Source organism: Lagenorhynchus albirostris, chromosome 10, assembly GCF_949774975.1.
Source record: "Lagenorhynchus albirostris chromosome 10, mLagAlb1.1, whole genome shotgun sequence".
NCBI classification, from domain to species: Eukaryota; Metazoa; Chordata; class Mammalia; order Artiodactyla; family Delphinidae; genus Lagenorhynchus; species Lagenorhynchus albirostris.
In genome coordinates, this window is record NC_083104.1 from 100,791,542 (window position 1) to 100,809,333 (window position 17,792).

Below are 17,792 nucleotides of genomic sequence, written 5' to 3' on the forward strand. Positions count from 1 at the left end.
TTATGGTTTCCTTTGCTGTGCAAAAGCTTTGAAGTTTCATTAGGTCCCATTTGTTTATTTTTGTTTTTACTTCCATTTCTCTAGGAGGTGGATTGAAAAAGATCTTGCTGTGATTTATGTCAAAGAGTGTTCTTCCTATGTTTTCCTCTAAGAGTTTTATAGTGTCCGGTCTTACATTTAGGTCTCAAATCCATTTTGAGTTTATTTTAGTATATGGTGTTAGGGAGTGTTCTAATTTCATTCTTTTACATGTAGCTGTCCAGTTTTCCCAGCACCACTTATTGAAGAGACTGTCTTCTCTCCATTGTATATCCTTGCCTCCTTTGTCATAGATTAGTTGACCATAGGAGTGTGGGTTTATCTCTGGGCTTTCTAGCCTGTTCCATTGATCTATGTTTCTGTTTTTGTGCCAGTACCATACTGTCTTGATTACTGTAGCTTTGTAGTATAGTCTGAAGTCAGGGAGTCTGATTCCTCCAGCTCCATTTTTTTCCCTCAAGACTGCTTTGGCTATTTGGGGTCTTTTGTGTCTCCATACAAATTCTAAGATTTTTTTGTTCTAGTTCTGAAAAAAATGCCATTGGTAATTTGACAGGGATTGCACTGAATCTGTAGATTGCTTTGGGTAGATATAGGCATTTTCACAATATTGATTCTTCCAATCCAAGAACATGGTATATCACTCCATCTGTTGGTATCATCTTTAATTTCTTTCATCAGTGTCTTTTAGTTTTCTCCATACAGGTCTTTTGTCTCCCTAGGTAGGTTTATTCCTAGGTCTTTTATTCTTTTGGTTGCAATGGTAAATGGGAGTGTTACCTTAATTTCTCTTCCTGATTTTTCATCATTAGTGTATAGGAATGCAAGAGATTTCTGTGCATTAATTTTGTATCCTGCAACTTTACCAAATTCATTGATTAGCTCTAGTAGTTTTCTGGTGGCATCTTTAGGATTTTCTACGTATAGTATCATGTCATCTGCAAACAGTGACAGTTTTACTTCTTCTTTTCCAGTTTGTATTCCTTTTATTTCTTTTTCTTCTCTGATTGCCGTGGCTAGGACTTCCAAAACTGTTGAATAATAGTGGTGAGAGTGGACATCCTTGTGTTGTTCCTGATATTAGAGGAAATGCTTTCAGTTTTTCACCATTGAGAATGATGCTTGCTGTGGGTCTGTCGTATATGGCCTTTATTATGTTGAGGTAGGTTCCCTCTGTGCCCACTTTCTGGAGAGTTTTTTTCAAAAATGGGTGTTGAATTTTGTCAAAAGCTTTTTCTGCATCTCTTGAGATGATTATATGGTTTTTATTCTTCAATTTGTTAATATGGCTTATCATATTGATTGATTTACGTCTAGGGAAGAATCCTTGCATCCCTGGGATAAATCCCACTTGATCATGGTGTATGATCCTTTTACTGTGTTGTTGGATTCTGTTTGCTAGTATTTTGTTGAGGACTTTTGCATCTATATTCATCAGTGATATTGGTCTGTAATTTTCTTTTTTTGTACTATCTTTCTGTTTTTGGTATCAGGGTGATGGTGGCCTCACAGATTGAGTTTGGGAGTGTTCCTTCCTCTGCAATTTTTTGGAAGAGTTTGAGAAGGATGGGTGTTAGCTCTTCTCTAAATGTTTGATAGAATTCCCCTGTGAAGCCATCTGGTCCTGGACTTTTGTTTGTTGGAAGATTTTTAATCACAGTTTCAATTTCATTACTTGTGATTGGTCTGTTCATATTTTCTATTTCTTCCTGGTTCAGTCTTGGAAGGTTATACCTTTCTAAGAATTTGTCCATTTCTTCCAGGTTGTCCATTTTATTGGCATAGAGTTGCTTGTAGTAGTCTTTTAGGATGCTTTGTATTTCTGCGGTGTCTGTTGTAACTTCTCCTTTTTCATTTCTAATTTTATTGATTTGAGTTCTCTCTCTCTTGATGAGTCTGGCTAATGGTTTATCAATTTTATTTATCTTCTCAAAGAAGCAACTTTTAGTTTTATTGATCTTTGCTATTGTTTTCTTTGTTTCTACGTCATTTATTTCTGCTCTGATCTTTATGATTTCTGTCCTTCTGCTAACTCTGGGTTTTGTTTGTTCTTCTTTCTCTAGTTCCTTTAGGTGTAAGGTTAGGTTGTTTGTTTGAGATTTTTCTTGTTTCTTGAGGTAGGCTTGTATAGCTATAAACTTCCTTCTTAGAACTGCTTTTGCTGCATCCTGTAGGTTTTGGACCATCGTGTTTTCATTGTTAGTTGTCTCTAGGTAGTTTTTGATTTCCTCTTTGATTTCTTCATGATCTCTTGGTTATTTAGTAACATATTGTTTAGCCTCCATGTATTTGTGTTTTTTACTTTTTTTGCCCCTGTAATTCACTGCTAATCTCATAGCGTTGTGGTCAGAAAAGATACTTGATATGATTTCAATTTTCTTCAATTTACCGTGGCTTGATTTGTGACCCAAGATGTGATGTATCCTGGAGAATGTTCCATGCCCACTTGAGAAGAAAGTGTAATCTGCTGTTTTTGGATGGAATGTCCTATAAATATCAATTAAATCTGTCTGATCTATTGTGTGTGTCATTTAAAGCTTCTGTTTCCTTATTTATTTTCATTTTGGATGATCTGTCTATTGGTGTAAGTGAGGTGTTAAAGTTCCCCACTATTATTGTGTTACTGTCGATTTCCTCTTTTATAGCTGTTAGCAGTTGCCTTATGTATTGAGGTGCTCCTATGTTGGGTGCATATATATTTATAATTGTTATATCTTCTTCTTGGATTGATCCCTTGATCACTATGTAGTGTCCTTCTTTGTCTCTTGTGACATTCTTTATTTGAAAGTCTATTTTATCTGATATGAGTATTGCTACTCCCACTTTCTTTTGATTTCCATTTGGATGGAATATCTTTTTCCATCCCCTCACTTTCAGTCTGTATGTGTCTCTAGGTCTGAAGTGGGTCTCTTGTAGACAGCATATAGATGGGTCTTGTTTCTGTATCCATTCAGCAAGCCTGTGTCTTTTGGTTGGAACATTTAATGCATTCACGTTTAAGGTAATTATCGATATGTATGTTCCTATGACCATTTTCTTAATTGTTATGGGTGTGTTTTTGTAGGTCCTTGTCTTCTCTTGTGTTTCCCACTTAGAGAAGTTCCTTTAGCATTTGTTGTAGAGCTGGGTTGGTGGTGCTGAATTCTCTTAGTTTTTGCTTGTCTGTAAAGCTTTTCATTTCTCCATGGAATCTGAATGAGATCCTTGCTGGGCAGAGTAATCTTGGTTGTAGGTTCTTCCCTTTCATCACTTTAAGTATATCATGCCACTCCCTTCTGGCTCGTAGAGTTTCTGCTGAGAAATCAGCTGTTAACCTTATGGGAGTTCCCTTGTATGTTATTTGTCATTTTTCCCTTGCTGCTTTCAATAATTTTTCTTTGTCTTTAATTTTTGCCAGTTTGATTACTATGTGTCTTGGTGTGTTTCTCCTTGGGTTTATCCTGTATGGGACTCTCTGTGCTTCCTGGACTTGGGTGGCTATTTCCTTTCCCATGTTAGGGAAGTTTTCGACTATAACCTCTTCAAATATTTTCTCGGGTCCTTTCTTTCTCTCTTCTCCTTCTGGGACCCCTATAATGCGAATGTTGTTGCGTTTAATGTTGTCCCAGAGGTCTCTTAGGCTGTCTTCATTTCTTTTCATTCTTTTTTCTTTATTCTGTTCCGCAGCAGTGAATTCCACCATTCTGTCTTCCAGGTCACTTATCCGTTCTTCTGCCTCAGTTATTCTGCTATTGGTTCCTTCTAGTGTAGTTTTCATTTCAGTTATTGCATTGTTCATCTATGTTTGTTTGTTCTTTAATTCTTCTAGGTCTTTGTTAAACATTTCTTGCATCTTCTCGATCTTTGCCTCCATTCTTTTCCCGAGGTCCTGGATCATCTTCACTATCATTATTCTGAATTCTTTTTCTGGAAGGTTGCCTATCTCCACTTCATTTACTTGTTTTTCTGGGGTTTTATCTTGTTCCTTCATCTGGTACATAGCCCTTTGCCTTTTCACCTTGTCTATCTTTCTGTGAATGTGGTTTTTGTTCCACAGGCTGCAGGATTGTAGCTCTTCTTGCTTCTGCTCTTGGTCATCTTTTCTTATTGATGGATGTAATCCTTTATAGTGATGACTAGTATCCCATAGAATGAACACTGTATAATTTATCAGTCTTCTACTGAAGAACAGTTTTTGACATTATATGAAACACTGCAATAAACAGGCACACACATCTTTGAATACCTATATTAGTATATTTGTGGGGTAAATAAAATCTGGATCAAAGAGTGTGTGTGAATTTTCAGTTTTGGTATATATCATGGAACCGTGTTCCAGAAGAACTGTACTGATATGCATTTCCTCAAATAACACAGGCAAAAGCTCTTATCATCCCATACATTTGACAGCATGGAGTACGACCAACTTTAAAATCTCTGTCAATTCAACAGGTGATAACGTATAATTCTCAGTTATTAATCTGTATTTCTCTAATCATGAGCGAGGCTGAGCACCCTTTCCTACATTTAGTCTGTATTTCTCAGGCTCACTGACTGGTAAGAACTCTTTGTCACATTAAGAAAACTGGTCTTTTGTCACAGCCTGGTGACTCTTCCTCCCCACTCCCATAGTTTGCTTTATGGCCTTAATCCAAATTTTGCGTATGTTTTGTTGAGCAGAAGCTTTAAATTTTTATGTGGATAAACTGATCACTATTTTCCTTTTTGACTTCTGAGTTTCCCATTTAGGTTTATTTTTTCAAGAAAGGAGGAACTCCTTCTAACCTAAACTCTGAACCCCCTGAAAGCAGTTGCAGAGGCTGGCTCCATCACTTACACACAGTGTGACCTTCTACAAGTTACTCACCTTCCCAGAATTTCAATTTCGTCACCTGTAAAATTAGGATAGTAAATAATAGCTACCTCCAAGAATTACTGTGAAGACCAAATAAAATGACATAGCTGTGATTCAGAACACAGCACATAGGAAGTGTTCAATAAATGGTACCTCGGCTTCCCCTGGATTCAGACATCACCATCCCTGGAGGCACAGACAGGGCTGGGAGTCACAGCATGCCACCACTGGCCCAGGACCTGGCTTGCTGGGCTACTGTACAAATGCTCATGCTGCGTGATTCCTCACAAAGCAGGATAAATCCTCAGCACCGTTCTTAGAGCACCTGGGGCTCTATGAGATTTTCTGATCATTTGGGGATCTGAGCTCACCGAAAAGGCTCAGGACAAATGCCAGGGGTGGCTACGTGGGCCCCAGCTCTGGGGGAAACGCAAGGTCTTTACCTTAACTTTTGTGGGAATGAAAAGGAGAAACTGTTCCAGAGCAAAGAACAGAATTGAGACAAGAAGTGAAAAGTGTAATCAGGTACTTGGCATTTCACCAGTCCCTTCTGTTAACTGAGGATCCGTGAGCACTACACACACTGACAAGCTCTTTCACTATATGAAGAAACATGTACGTGCATCTCGTGGAAGGAATCTGTCTTTTATCTGACTTTATTTGTCTTGGCTAAATAGGTCAAGAAAAAGAAAAATAGAAATTCCTTCAAATAACTCAATTATTTTAAAAACTTCTTACTTTAACAGAGTATGGAGTCAAATCTTAAGCAATTTTTATATGAAGGAATCTACTTTTCCCACACACTGTGATCCCTATAACATCACTATTAGTCAGGAAAAAAACTAGCCTGCTCTAAGGGTCATGATGTAACTGTTCAGAGTGGCAACAGCTTCTCTAGTTAAACCTTAATTTTTAAGTATCTGGAAAATACTCGCATTGGTTATCCATTGTTAACTTAGCACTCAGATCTACCTTCAGGCACCAGGCCAGGCACACACTGATCTTAGCACCTATGTGAGAAACTGCAAGGTTAGTTGTAGTCCCATAAACACATCTTCAGATGGATTTAAGCAGAGAACCCAACTCATTCATTTCCTACAGAAATCTCCACTGGGACTATCACATGATCTGTCTGTCACATGTGGCAGTGATGATGAGTCCCATCCTACATACCCTTCTTCAATCCTCCCTTAGGACCTCGACAATCCTCCCTTTGAGAGGTGCAGGCCTCGCCCTCTCCTCGAGAGTAGATGGGCCTTCATGGCTGCACTCACGGACACCTGGTAGCAGAAGTGATGCTATGTGACTTCTGGAGCTGGGTCACCAAAGCGTACAGCTTCCAAATGCTCGCTGGGATACCCACCCTTGGAGCCATCAGCCGCCATATAAAGAGTTTACAGATCTGAGGCCACTGGGGAGGATGCTCGGGCCACACGGAGAGGCCACGTGTTCTCCGGCCCAAACCCCAGCAGTCCTAGCTGGAGCCCCTGCCAGACTCCAGAGGGAAAATGTCTCACTCCACTCACCGTGCATCTTCCCAGACTCGGCCCCGACGCTGCGGAACAGAGACACGGCTGCACAAACAAGCGTAACACAGTCAGCGCTGAGTCACGAGGTCACAGCTTGTAACAACACGGCCACAGATAACTAACTAGACGCTGACTCTAGGTCCACTGAAAAACAGGCTACCTTGTAACTGCTCAGGATAAACGACTCCCCAAAGCACTGCAGCACGTCTGCAGGAACGATGCAAACAGAGAAGCCACGCTGCCCATGAATATCCTGCTAACCGCCTTCACCCCACCTGGGAAGCAGTGGTCCCCCTCTACTCCCTATCTAAAAGCCGAACAACGGAACCCCATAAATCATCAGGCTGCTCAGAGATCAGAGGTGAAGGGGCAGATCTGGTGAGGGCGTTCCGAAAGGAAAATAAAATATTTACGTCATCTTGCAAGTCGCTCTTCAGATGCTGCATTTTCCTCGTTCATCAGTTCTAGCTGACAGCACATGACAGGTGCCTCTGCAGCTGTTAAAGCTTCAAACCATTTATCCTGAGAACATGAAAGATAAATGCAGACTGGACTGGTGTGTATAAGACTTAGCCAACAGGATGTCAGTGGGTCCAGAGAGTATCATAATAACTTACTACTGTTGCTAAATGTATTTTGCAAAACAGATGAAATACAAATTCTCTGATAGAGGGTCCAACATGGGCATGGGGAACGGGAAATATAGTACTGATTAACCTGAGTTTATAAGGACCCTTGCTTCTGGTGGCAAAAAAGTGGGGAGTGTGGAATAAAGGGCTGGAATTACCTCGATGCCTGGCAGCAAGCTGGGGGGCCTGAGGACGGTACCACCAATGTGGTCTTTATGGCACGTTCTGAACATCTGGACCAGCACACAAGGTAGGGATGCAAAATACCCACACACACACGTCACGTCCCACATGTTCACACGGCACAGATTCAGTATATTGGTGCACACACATTTTCACGTTGGCATCTATCACAGTAGATTTTGGGGGGGTACATTATACAAATAATTTAGCATTCCTCTGTCTAACGTTGGTTAGTAAGTAAACCTTCTAACCATCAAGCTTGACATTTTTGAAGTCTGTTAGCTTCTGCAGGTATGTCTTACTTCCCTCTAAGGTTTTCAAAAATCTTATTTTTAAAGTAAATTCTGAACACGACCGCACAGTGCCCAGCTTAGCTACAATTTTTGATGGTTAGAAAAGGAAAGCGGAAGCCCATTGATGGCTAGTTGCTATTTTGAAAGCTGGAGTTAAGATCAGTTTTCAACAGGATCAAAGGTTCACGGAAGCCAAGACCATTCTCACCAGCAAGAGCACACCCGCGGGGCTTGTACAGACACATCCTGAGCGCCCACGGTGCCCGAGCACCTCCTCACCCACCTGCCCTCCTCGGGCTGCTGCCGGGCCCCGTCAAGTCAGCCCCGGGGTCATGTCACCATTTTACATGCGAATCCTAAGGGAGCAGAAAGGGGCCTGTCTACTTAGTCACACTGTGGAGGCTGTATTCTAAGGCTCTTCCACCTAAGTAATACCCCTTATAAATCACAGTGCCCTTCTTCTGGCTATGGTAAGATGTTCTCACCCAAAACCCAGGAAAATACCGCCAAGGCAACTAGACTTGCATAGTAACAGACCCCGCTACGAGCCTCTTCTGGGAATCCTTCGGACATGACCTTGCTTGTCCAGGGGGCACCTTGTTGAGGCCAGTCCAGGTGACGGTGTGGCCTCCTGTCCAGCCCCTGCGGCGGGAACCCCGGGCACGTTTTTACTGCAGGGCGAGTCTAAAATGAACTCCCCAGTCCAGAGAGTCTAAACCTGGTCCTCAAATTAAGTTTTCCTATTATCTGTCGAGCAGTCTGATGGGCTCCTGGAAATGTCTTTCTTTACACGTTGCTCACACACTGAGGTCAGCTACCTGAGATTAAAGCGGCCCCATCACAACAGCGACTTGCAGGATGTCGCCACGAGGCCTGTTGACCTGCGCGGTTACAACCTGGCAGGATGGAAGGGTCAGACAGGACGGTGTGAAGACGGCCACTGAATCTATGGCCCAAATCGGCTCGATACTCTGGTCTGGGGAACAGAGAGGGAGAAGTGTGTAGGAAACCGAGCGGGAGACCTCAGCTCCCTTACCTGGCGTAGGAATAATGAATCCTTTGCGCAAAAGCAATTATATATATGAGGAAGAAAGACTCTTTCCCTGAGCTGGCAGACGTGAAGAAACTATTGATTGGTTTTATCCCCCAACAACAGGACCACTTCCCCTGTGCTTTCAGCTGCCTCTGGGGTGGGTCCACCTGCCTCCTTGCTGGCTATGCCTCCGTACACGCACGTCTGCTGGGTGAGCATCTTCTCAGGGTCATGAGCCTCCCTGAATCCCACAGGGTTCTGGGTGATGGATTCTGAGTTTCTTCAAGAAGAAAAATTATAAAAGAAAATTAATCTCTGGCCCCACTTAATTTAATTGCTATAAGGAAAGACACACATTTTCCCCTGAATGGCTGGTGAACTGGCAATCTGAATGACTGGAAGTTGGAATCAAGGACCAGGAGTCAAAGGAACGCTCTTGGAACAGAGTCCTTTCACAGACATGATAGAGTTAGACTCCTGCTAGCGAGAGAAACGTCTGGTGGTGTAGATCAGCTCCCTCAGTTGTCCTTTCAAATTCCATTCTGCCTCTCCAGTGTACGAGGTGTCTCCTTAGGTGATGGGTCCTGGGCCTCTTCAAGATGCCACCTGAGAGGGAGAAAGGAAAGAAGTCTGCCGACGAGCAGTGCTGGGAGGGGAGAAGTTGGCTTCCTGTCGCGGCTTCTCATTTCTATGGTTGGTTCAGTCCAGGAGAGGCTGACGGACAGGTCTCCGGAAACAGAGCTCGGCATTGCTAGCCCTGGAGGGCCGTGGTGATGAAAACAAACCGGCACCTCAGCTGGCAGGACTCCTCCGAGAATAAAAGGCAAATTGAATTCCTGGACCCAGGGATTCATCGGAATATGCCTCGTCCTGCTCTCGGAGGGGATCTTGTAGGGCACTGGTTCTGAGCAGCAGTGCCTGGCGAGGCTCATGGTGGGTGTGCAGTGGGGGCCGGCACGGGCCCAGTGAGGCCACGGGCTTTGCGGGCTTTGCGGTACAGCTATCAGGGGTGATCCTCTGATGATGACCCGTCTCTCACACGCTCCGGGCCATGGTTCTAGATGGGAAAGCTCACTGTGCAGGAGGGCAGGGGACAGTGGTGGCACCATTGTGTGCCTGGATTCAACTGTAAGTGGTTTACAAAGCTCTACAAGGCGGGCCGGGCAGAGGTACAGAAAACCGCGATTCTGGGAAGCAGAGCAACGTGCCTGGGATCACGCTGCTGCCTTGCAGCAGCTGTGGACTAGGCTCAGCTGTCGGGCGCTCAGGCCAAGGTCACCCCACTGTCCCAGGAAAGCCTCTTCCCGCCCTTTGGCAGCTGCCGCCCTGACCCAGCACACGCAGCTCACATCTAGGTCACCTTTTTACCAAGAAATAGGAAAACCTGTTCCTTCTCCCCCTCAGAAAACATCCTCACCTGCGCCTGGTGACTCAGCCCACGCCCGGAACTACCCTTGGCTCCCGGCGTTTCCTCACAGCCGTCATCAGCACGGCTGGTGTGCTCCGCCTTCAGAACGGACCCTGACCCATGCCTGTGCCCACCCTCCCAGGCCAGTGACCCTCACCTTTCCTCAGGGCCTCTAGTGGGCCCTGCCTCTCCTCCTCTTCTCTACGGAGAAGTGGTAAGTCTGCTTGCTCCGCAGGCTTGCCCTCGCACTTAGAATGGTCCCACACGGCCCGACATTTCCCGGCCATCGCACACTGCTCCGAACCCATTCGTCTCACAAACATACCAGACTTGGCCCTGCCTCAGTGCCTTTGCACAGTCTCGTACCTCCCCTCCCCTACACTTCCACGGTTGTCCCTTCCCTTCCCTGCTTTCTCAGCGGGTCTTCCCACTTCCTCTCCATCTCGGGAGCTCTACTTTACTGCAAATCACGCTGCCGATGAACCTGTTTACGTAGTTAGTGCCTGTCCTTCCCAACAGCCTGGAAGCCCCATGAGGACACAGCCTTATCGTCTTGGCCCTGTGTACTGCCCACACCTGGAGGAACCAGCACACAGCAGGACCCAGTATCTGCTGAGGGCACGTGTGAGAGAGAAACATGCATTGCAAGGGGAGAAACCACACCTGGTTCTAAACAGACAGGTAACAGCCCAGCAGAGTGAGTGCCACGTGGGTCCCGTCTGGGAAAGAATGGAGGGGTCTCCTCTAGATACAGTCAACACTGCCCAGAGTAGCACCTTCGAAGAGGAATTCCACCACCCCTACCTTATATTTCTCTAGGATTTCACATATTATACAACTACCTTCTAAAAATAAATAAATACGTGGGCCCAGCACGGTGTCTGGCATGTGGTGAGAGCTCAGTAAATGCTCACTGCAGAATTAAAAAAAAACGAACAAACCTATCACCTGCCATCAGATTAATCATTTTCATTTTCCCACGCCTCCCCATTTCCTTTCAGTAGGAGTATATATTTTTACACTGTTGTAACCATAAACAGGTATTGATTTGTTTTCTGTCTTTCATAACATTTTTTGATGTTGCAACCTAGTCTTTGATGTCTTACAACTGTAATATTCCATCAGCGTGTATGGTCTTCTCTAAATCGAGGTAGTATTGGGTCTGTCCTTTGAGCAGAACCCAACCCCAGCGACCAGGGCAGTCAAAGCTGTGCGACAGTCTGTCACCAGGCAGCCTGAGCTCTGACTACTGGCCTAGTTGACTAGAGCACCCTGTAGGCTGTTCTTGGAAAACTCAAACCACGTCACAAATTATTTATGAAAGGATGACTTCAACCACGGACCAGACGTAAGCAGCTTCAGGAGAAAGCACCGACCAGCGGGGTAGTCAGAGGAGAAGGCAAAGCGACAGCTGTGAGTGAGCTGGGAAGACTTTAATAAAGGCGCCGGCCAGGGCCTGCTTGCTTTCTTTGATCTCTTGAGAAAACAGTCAGCAGTTTCTTAGCAGATGGACCATCCAGAGTCAGAGGGGAAGCACGTGCCATATGTCCGGGGATTTTCCCATCTTGCATTGTTAAAACGCTTAATAAGATGCTGTTAAGGAGGGCAGTTTTCTTCTTTTTCCTCTTTAGACAACTTTTTCTCTCCTGTATACAAGTGAAACACGCATTCACTAAACATAATCTGGGAAATATGGGAAAATGTACAGAAGTAAAAATCGCCTGTGGTCCTGCAAGCCCAGGGTAACGTGGGTGCAGCTGTACTTGCCCGCTGGCCCCTGTGGACACTTCTGCCCATGTTCATACAATGACACTCAGATCACACACTCTCCCCCTTCCCTCTAACCCTACTGCTAGCTGGTGAACCTTGTCATCAATGTCCATAACGATTCTTTAAAATGTTTTAAATACGTGCCAAATAGTTGACTGTTGGGATGAGTAAAACATCATTTATTTGTTTCTCGATGCATAACATTTAGGTTGTTCCCAAATTCTCACTCTTGTACGTAATAATACAGAAGCCTTTGAACGCCGCTCGGCTAAATCCCTTGGCACAGATTAGAATCGCTGGATCAGGGTACAGACTCCTGAAGGCTGAGCCACAAGGCAAAACACACTCATTCCTGGAGCTCTACACTCGATCCAGCCCGCACCAGGCTGGTTACATCAACATGTTTTAAAAATTTATTTTAACTGTGGATGAAAAATGAAATCATTATTTTAAATTACGTTTCGTTGATTCCTGGTGAGACAGAACTTTGAAATTTTGTTTTCTGGCTATAAGTTTAGATAAACTGCTTAGTGAACTGTTTTCTATTGAACTGTCCATTTTTCTGTTACAACAAGGAATTTTTTTCACTGATTGTTTGCACCACCGTAATATTACTTTATGAAAGTTAAAAAAATGTATATACATTTAAGATGCAACTTTGCAAAAGAAAAGAAATGCATGGAAACAAGATTAGAAGGAAATATACCAATATGCTAACTACGTCAGGGATTAGGTGGTATGAGCACAAGCTGAATTTTCTCAAAGCAGCATCTTCAAAAGGGACAATAAATCACCTTCCATGGCTGCTGCCCGGGGTGATGAAGGCAGTGAGGACAGGTGTGTGGGAACCAGAGCTCAGGTGTGTGTGGGAGCACAGGGAGGCCAGGTCACCATGATCCCCACTTCACAGTGCCCGGGGTCCACCCCATCACTGATGCAGACGCCTGGGGATGAACAGTGCGGGCACCGCCTGCACCAGCCGGTGGTAAGGATGACGCATAACTCGGACCACTATTTTATTTTTTTTAAATTGAAGTATAGTTGATTTACAGCATTCTGTTAGTTTCTGGTGCACAGCAAAGTGACTCAGTTACATATATATATATTCTTTTTTAATATTCTTTTCCATTATGGTTTATCCCAGGAGACTGGATATAGTTCCCTGTGCTATATGGTAGGACCTTGTTGTTTATCCATTCTGTATGTAAGACTTTGCATCTACTAATCTCAAACTCCCACTCCATCCCTCCCCCAGCCCCCTCCCCCTGGGCAACCACAAGTCTGTTCTCTATGTCTGTTCCTGTTTCGTACATAAGTTCATTTGTGCCATATTTTAGATGCCACATATAAGTGATATCATATGGTATTTATCTTCCTCTGTCTGACTTGCTTCACTTAGTATGATAATCTCTAGTTGCATCCATGTTGCTGAAAATGGCATTATTTCGTTCTTTTTCTTTTTTTTTAACATCTTTATTGGAGTATAATTGCTTACAATGTTGTGTTAGTTTTTGCTGTATAACAAAGTGAATCAGCTATATGTATACGTATATCCCCATATCCCCTCCCTCTTGCGTCTCCTTCCCACCCTCCCTATCCCACCCCTCTAGGTGGTCACAAAGCACTGAGCTGATCTCCCTGTGCTATGCAGCTGCTTCCCGCTAGGCATCCATTTTACATTTGGTAGTGTATATATGTCCATGCCACTCTCTCACTTCGTCCCAGCTTCCCCTTCCCCTTCCCTGTGTCCTCAAGTCCATTCTCTATGTCTGCCCATTTATTCTTGTCCTGCCCCTAGGGTCTTCAGAACTTTTTTTTTTTTTTTAGATTCCGTATATGTGTTAGCATATGGTATTTGTTTTTCTCTTTCTGACTTACTTCACTCTGTATGACAGACTCTAGGTCCATCCACCTCACTACAAATAACTCAATTTCGTTTCTTTTTATGGCTGAGTAATATTCCACTGTATATATGTGCCACATCTTCTTTATCCATTCATCTGTCAAGGGACATTTAGGTTGTTTCCACGTCTTGGCTATTGTGAATAGTGCTGCTATGAACATAGGGGTGCGTGTATCTTTTTGAATTATAGTTTTGTCCGGATATATGCCCAGGAGAGGGGTTGCTGGATCATATGGTAGCTCTATTTTTAGTTTTCTGAGGAACCTCCATACTGTTCTCCATAGTGGCTGCACCAACTCAAGGTCACTCTTACCATCAGGGCTGCAGTCCTGTTTTCCTGGGGAAGTGTCTCCCTGTTGGAAGGGCACGAACACTCCAGGCCGTGGACTGAATTCAGCTTTGCTACATCTGCATGATGTCCAAACACACACTCGTGCTCTGACCACACAGCTTTTGGACAGACCTCCCCGGGCCTCAGCATCGAGCTACACTGTAATGGTGGCCGCGGAGTGACGTTTGCTGAAATCAGATTTTCATTATGTAGCAGAAAGAAACAATGGCTGTTCACTTATACCTGGACGCAGCTATTTCCACACTGGGTTAGAGGACAGAATTTAGCTTTAGAGGGAGCATAACTCTTCAGTTTGTGAAAACACTTGAATAAATTTTTTATTATGAAAAGTAAGGCCCTGGAGACAGGGACGTTGAAGCAGAGGAAGGGAAGCTGCCCTACGCAGTGAAGTACTGTAAAAGGATTGTGCGGGGCTCCTACGAAGGAAGCGATTTGCGGGGGTTTCCTTGGCTCAGGCCTAAGAGATGGGCGTTTGGGGAAGAAAGGCCTTCAGGGGAAGCCAGGATACGAGAGCAGGTTTCCTTAAAGAGACTGCTGCTTCCTGGTGTTACACCAGGGACGAAACAAGAGTGGCCAGTGAGTGACTCAGGTGGTGACACTGATAACCTGTCACAACTGAGATGCACAAATTCAGTTTTAGATTCCTTTCCATTATTTCCAACCTTCTGCACACGACTGCGCTGTTTAGGGCATCCTGGGGGACAGAAAGGGGCCAGTGTGGGGAACCAACAGCCTTCAGTGTGGGCAGGACAGCAGGAGTGATGGAGGGGGTCCAGAAACAAGGGTTTGGAGCTAGAGGAGACAGCAGGACATAATCACCCCACGAAATCTGCAGACACTCAACAGGGCCGCCGGGGAAGTAGGGCTTATACTGTATTTGGATTTTTCTAAAAAAGGGGAGAGAAGGCTCGTGACCTGAGGGCACATTTGGTTATAATTACATTCCTGAGACCGGTGATCACTCATTTTTGAGGTCGTAGCTTTAACATCTTGCAGGTATGGTCTCTCTGGATAGAGGGTGTCGCCCCTCAGAAAGCACAGCCCGGAAGGAAGCAGCAGGAGGTAAGAGGCTGCTTTGTCGCCTGTCTTCTGGCTTCAACAGAAGAAGGTCAGCAGCAGACAGGTGTCTCTTCATCAGCAAAAAAACCTAAGAGGCCGTTTCCTAAGGACAGGCCTCTGGCAGGATGTTCCTGGAGCCCAGCTTTCTCTTCCAGCCCCAGATCAATGTGTGTCAGACACTCCTCTGGTCCGTGGGGCGCGCTTCTGGGTCGAGACTAGACCACAGCCTGATGCACGGGGGTGCAGACACAACAGACGAGGACTCGGGAGCACTCGGCATCCTGTCGTCTGGCGGAGCTTCAGGGATGCCCTTGGGACATCAGGGGGCTCACTGCACATCGTGACAGAGTGAGGGGCTGGCAACGGATTATTTGCGACACCCTCTGCGGGGCTCCCGGACGCCAGCGAGCACACTCCGGTGCTTCCCCCTCGCTTACACACCCTCAACAACGTACATCTTCTGCGTTCCTAAGGGATCTGGGAACAGACGTGGTTAAGGCTCCAGATGCCCGAGACAGTGGAAACGGTGACAAGGCGGCCCTCGTGTCACAAAGGGTGGCGGGGGCGGGGCGACGTGACCCAGAGGACAGCCAGGCGTGGCTCAGGGCACTGACTTTAGAGCAGACGGTAAGCAAGGGGGTGCCGCCGAGGCCGAGGGGCTGGGCCTGCGTCCCCGCGAGGCACCAGCCTCCATGTTCTGCGTCCTCAGCCCCCAAGTCTACAGAGGACAGTGACCTTCAGGAATTGAGGGAAACGTTCTATAAAACACGTACATCTGCTGGGTCTATAAAAGAGTTTTTTTCCTGCTAGAAAATGATTCATCTGAAAACAGACCTCGGGAAATTGGGTCGGGCGCGCTAAGGGGAGATGTCACAGGCTGGAAGGGAGCTGCATTTCAGAGGAGGCTGCTTTGAGAAAAAGATTTTTGACACAGTTTCTCAACGTTCATTCAACTTGTCTGAAGGCGTATTTGTCATCTTCCCTCACGGCACTTTGCTGGTTGAGTCCCCGTTTCCGTCTCTGCCCATGAGCTCTCCCTCCACCTGGGAGGCGCTGACTCCCTGGATCTCTCTCGCTCTTCTTAGTTCCCTCCCTGCGATTCACATCCGTCCACTTCTGCCATCTTCAGTGTCGTCATCGGAATCCAGACTCTCATCGTTGCTGCCAGGCTTAACTGACTGGCTGACAGAATGATTCACTCACTCGCTCTGCACCCATGTACTGTGTGCCTGCTACGTGCCAGGCGTGAGATCCAATCCTGCCCCTGGGAATTTCACAATCAGGTGGGCGAAATAAGACTTGCAAACAATCATTTCAAACCAGTGCAAGGCAAAACTAGACGCGCTGGAAACGTACGCACAGTTGCACAATCACGCAGGTGACAGGAAAAGAATTCGGCTTTGGCAACGGTCCCTCACTGGGCTCTGCCTGCGGTGGGTGCTCAGTCCTCACCGTCCTACTCACAGAAGCCAGGTTCACGTCTCGGAGCAGCTCGCCAAGGCCACTGTCACCAGCAGGGATGTACCCAGCAGCTGCAGGACCTCTTCCCTCTCAGGTGGGCTATTGAAGGCAGCTCCTATGTCTTTGTGCTACGGCTCTGATGATGAGAAAGTGTTTGGAGCAGAGCATCGTAGATGCCCCGCTGTAAGAGAAGTCTGGCTAACAGAATTTCATTACGTTGGTTCATTGCCAAATTCTGACCTGACATTAAGGTGCGAAGGGGTAAAGCAGAGTAAGGCGGGAAGAGCGAACTTGTTGAAAGGGAGCGAGGAGAAGGGGATGAAGAAAAGCTGAACGCAAATGCTGCCTGCTTTTCGATTCTCTTATGGACTGGTCCTTTCTAACTGTGTCTGCTTTGATTCTCAGCAGTTATAGCACGCCCACTTAAAAGAAAAAAGGACACATGGCTTGAAAAAGAATTTGTTTTGATTCACAAATTTATATAAAAGTTGTATAAAGATACATCTCCAATATTTTTAATGAAACGAGTAACAGTTCAGGAAACTAATCACGAACAATCTTAGCTATGTGAGCACTTCAAATATACAAGTGCCTCCGAATTCGAGATCGATTTTTAAAACACTATTTTGGTCACCCTTAAAGTAAAGCACGGCAAAACGATTCTTTCCAATAGTAATAACCATCTCTTGGTTGTTCCAGGAATGGCCATACTCTGCGGTTTTCTCAAATGGAATTTTCTCTGTACTCGGTAAATACTGAGACAACACTCAAGGTGGTTCAAGTCTGTCTCTATTGACTTCAGGAAGCAGCTAACATCAAGGGACAATACAAGAGTGAGGGAGGGAACCCTGGAGTTGTGATCACCAAGGCAAGATGGGGCATGTATCTAGGACTGACTACAAGGATTTTTCCTTACTAATATACAATAAAAGCACAGAAGCTTCAGGTCTATTAAGTTTGGGAGCATTTAATAAATGATTAAACAAAACGAGACTTTCACATTCAAAATAGGGCGCCATACAAAAATTTTTAAACTGCTTTGAAACTTTTCTACATAAAACCGTATTTACAATCATTTAATCTATTATTATTATTTTTTTTTTTTTGCGGTACATGGGCCTCTCACTCTTGTGGCCTCTCCCGTTGCCATAGCTCACGGGGCCCAGCCGCTCCGCAGCATGTGGGATCTTCCCGGACCGGGGCACAAACCCGTGTCCCCTGCATTGGCAGGCAGACTCTCAACCACTGCGCCACCAGGGAAGCCCTTAATCTATTACTATAAGGCACACGACTTAACAC

General features: G+C 45.3%; 1 protein-coding gene across 3 annotated transcripts in view; it reads right to left on the reverse strand.

Annotated features, from left to right (window-relative positions):
• FARS2 (phenylalanyl-tRNA synthetase 2, mitochondrial) overlaps positions 1-17,792 on the reverse strand; it is a 383,333-nt gene that overhangs the window by 67,365 nt on the left and 298,176 nt on the right. The gene's annotated exons all lie outside the window — the stretch shown is intronic.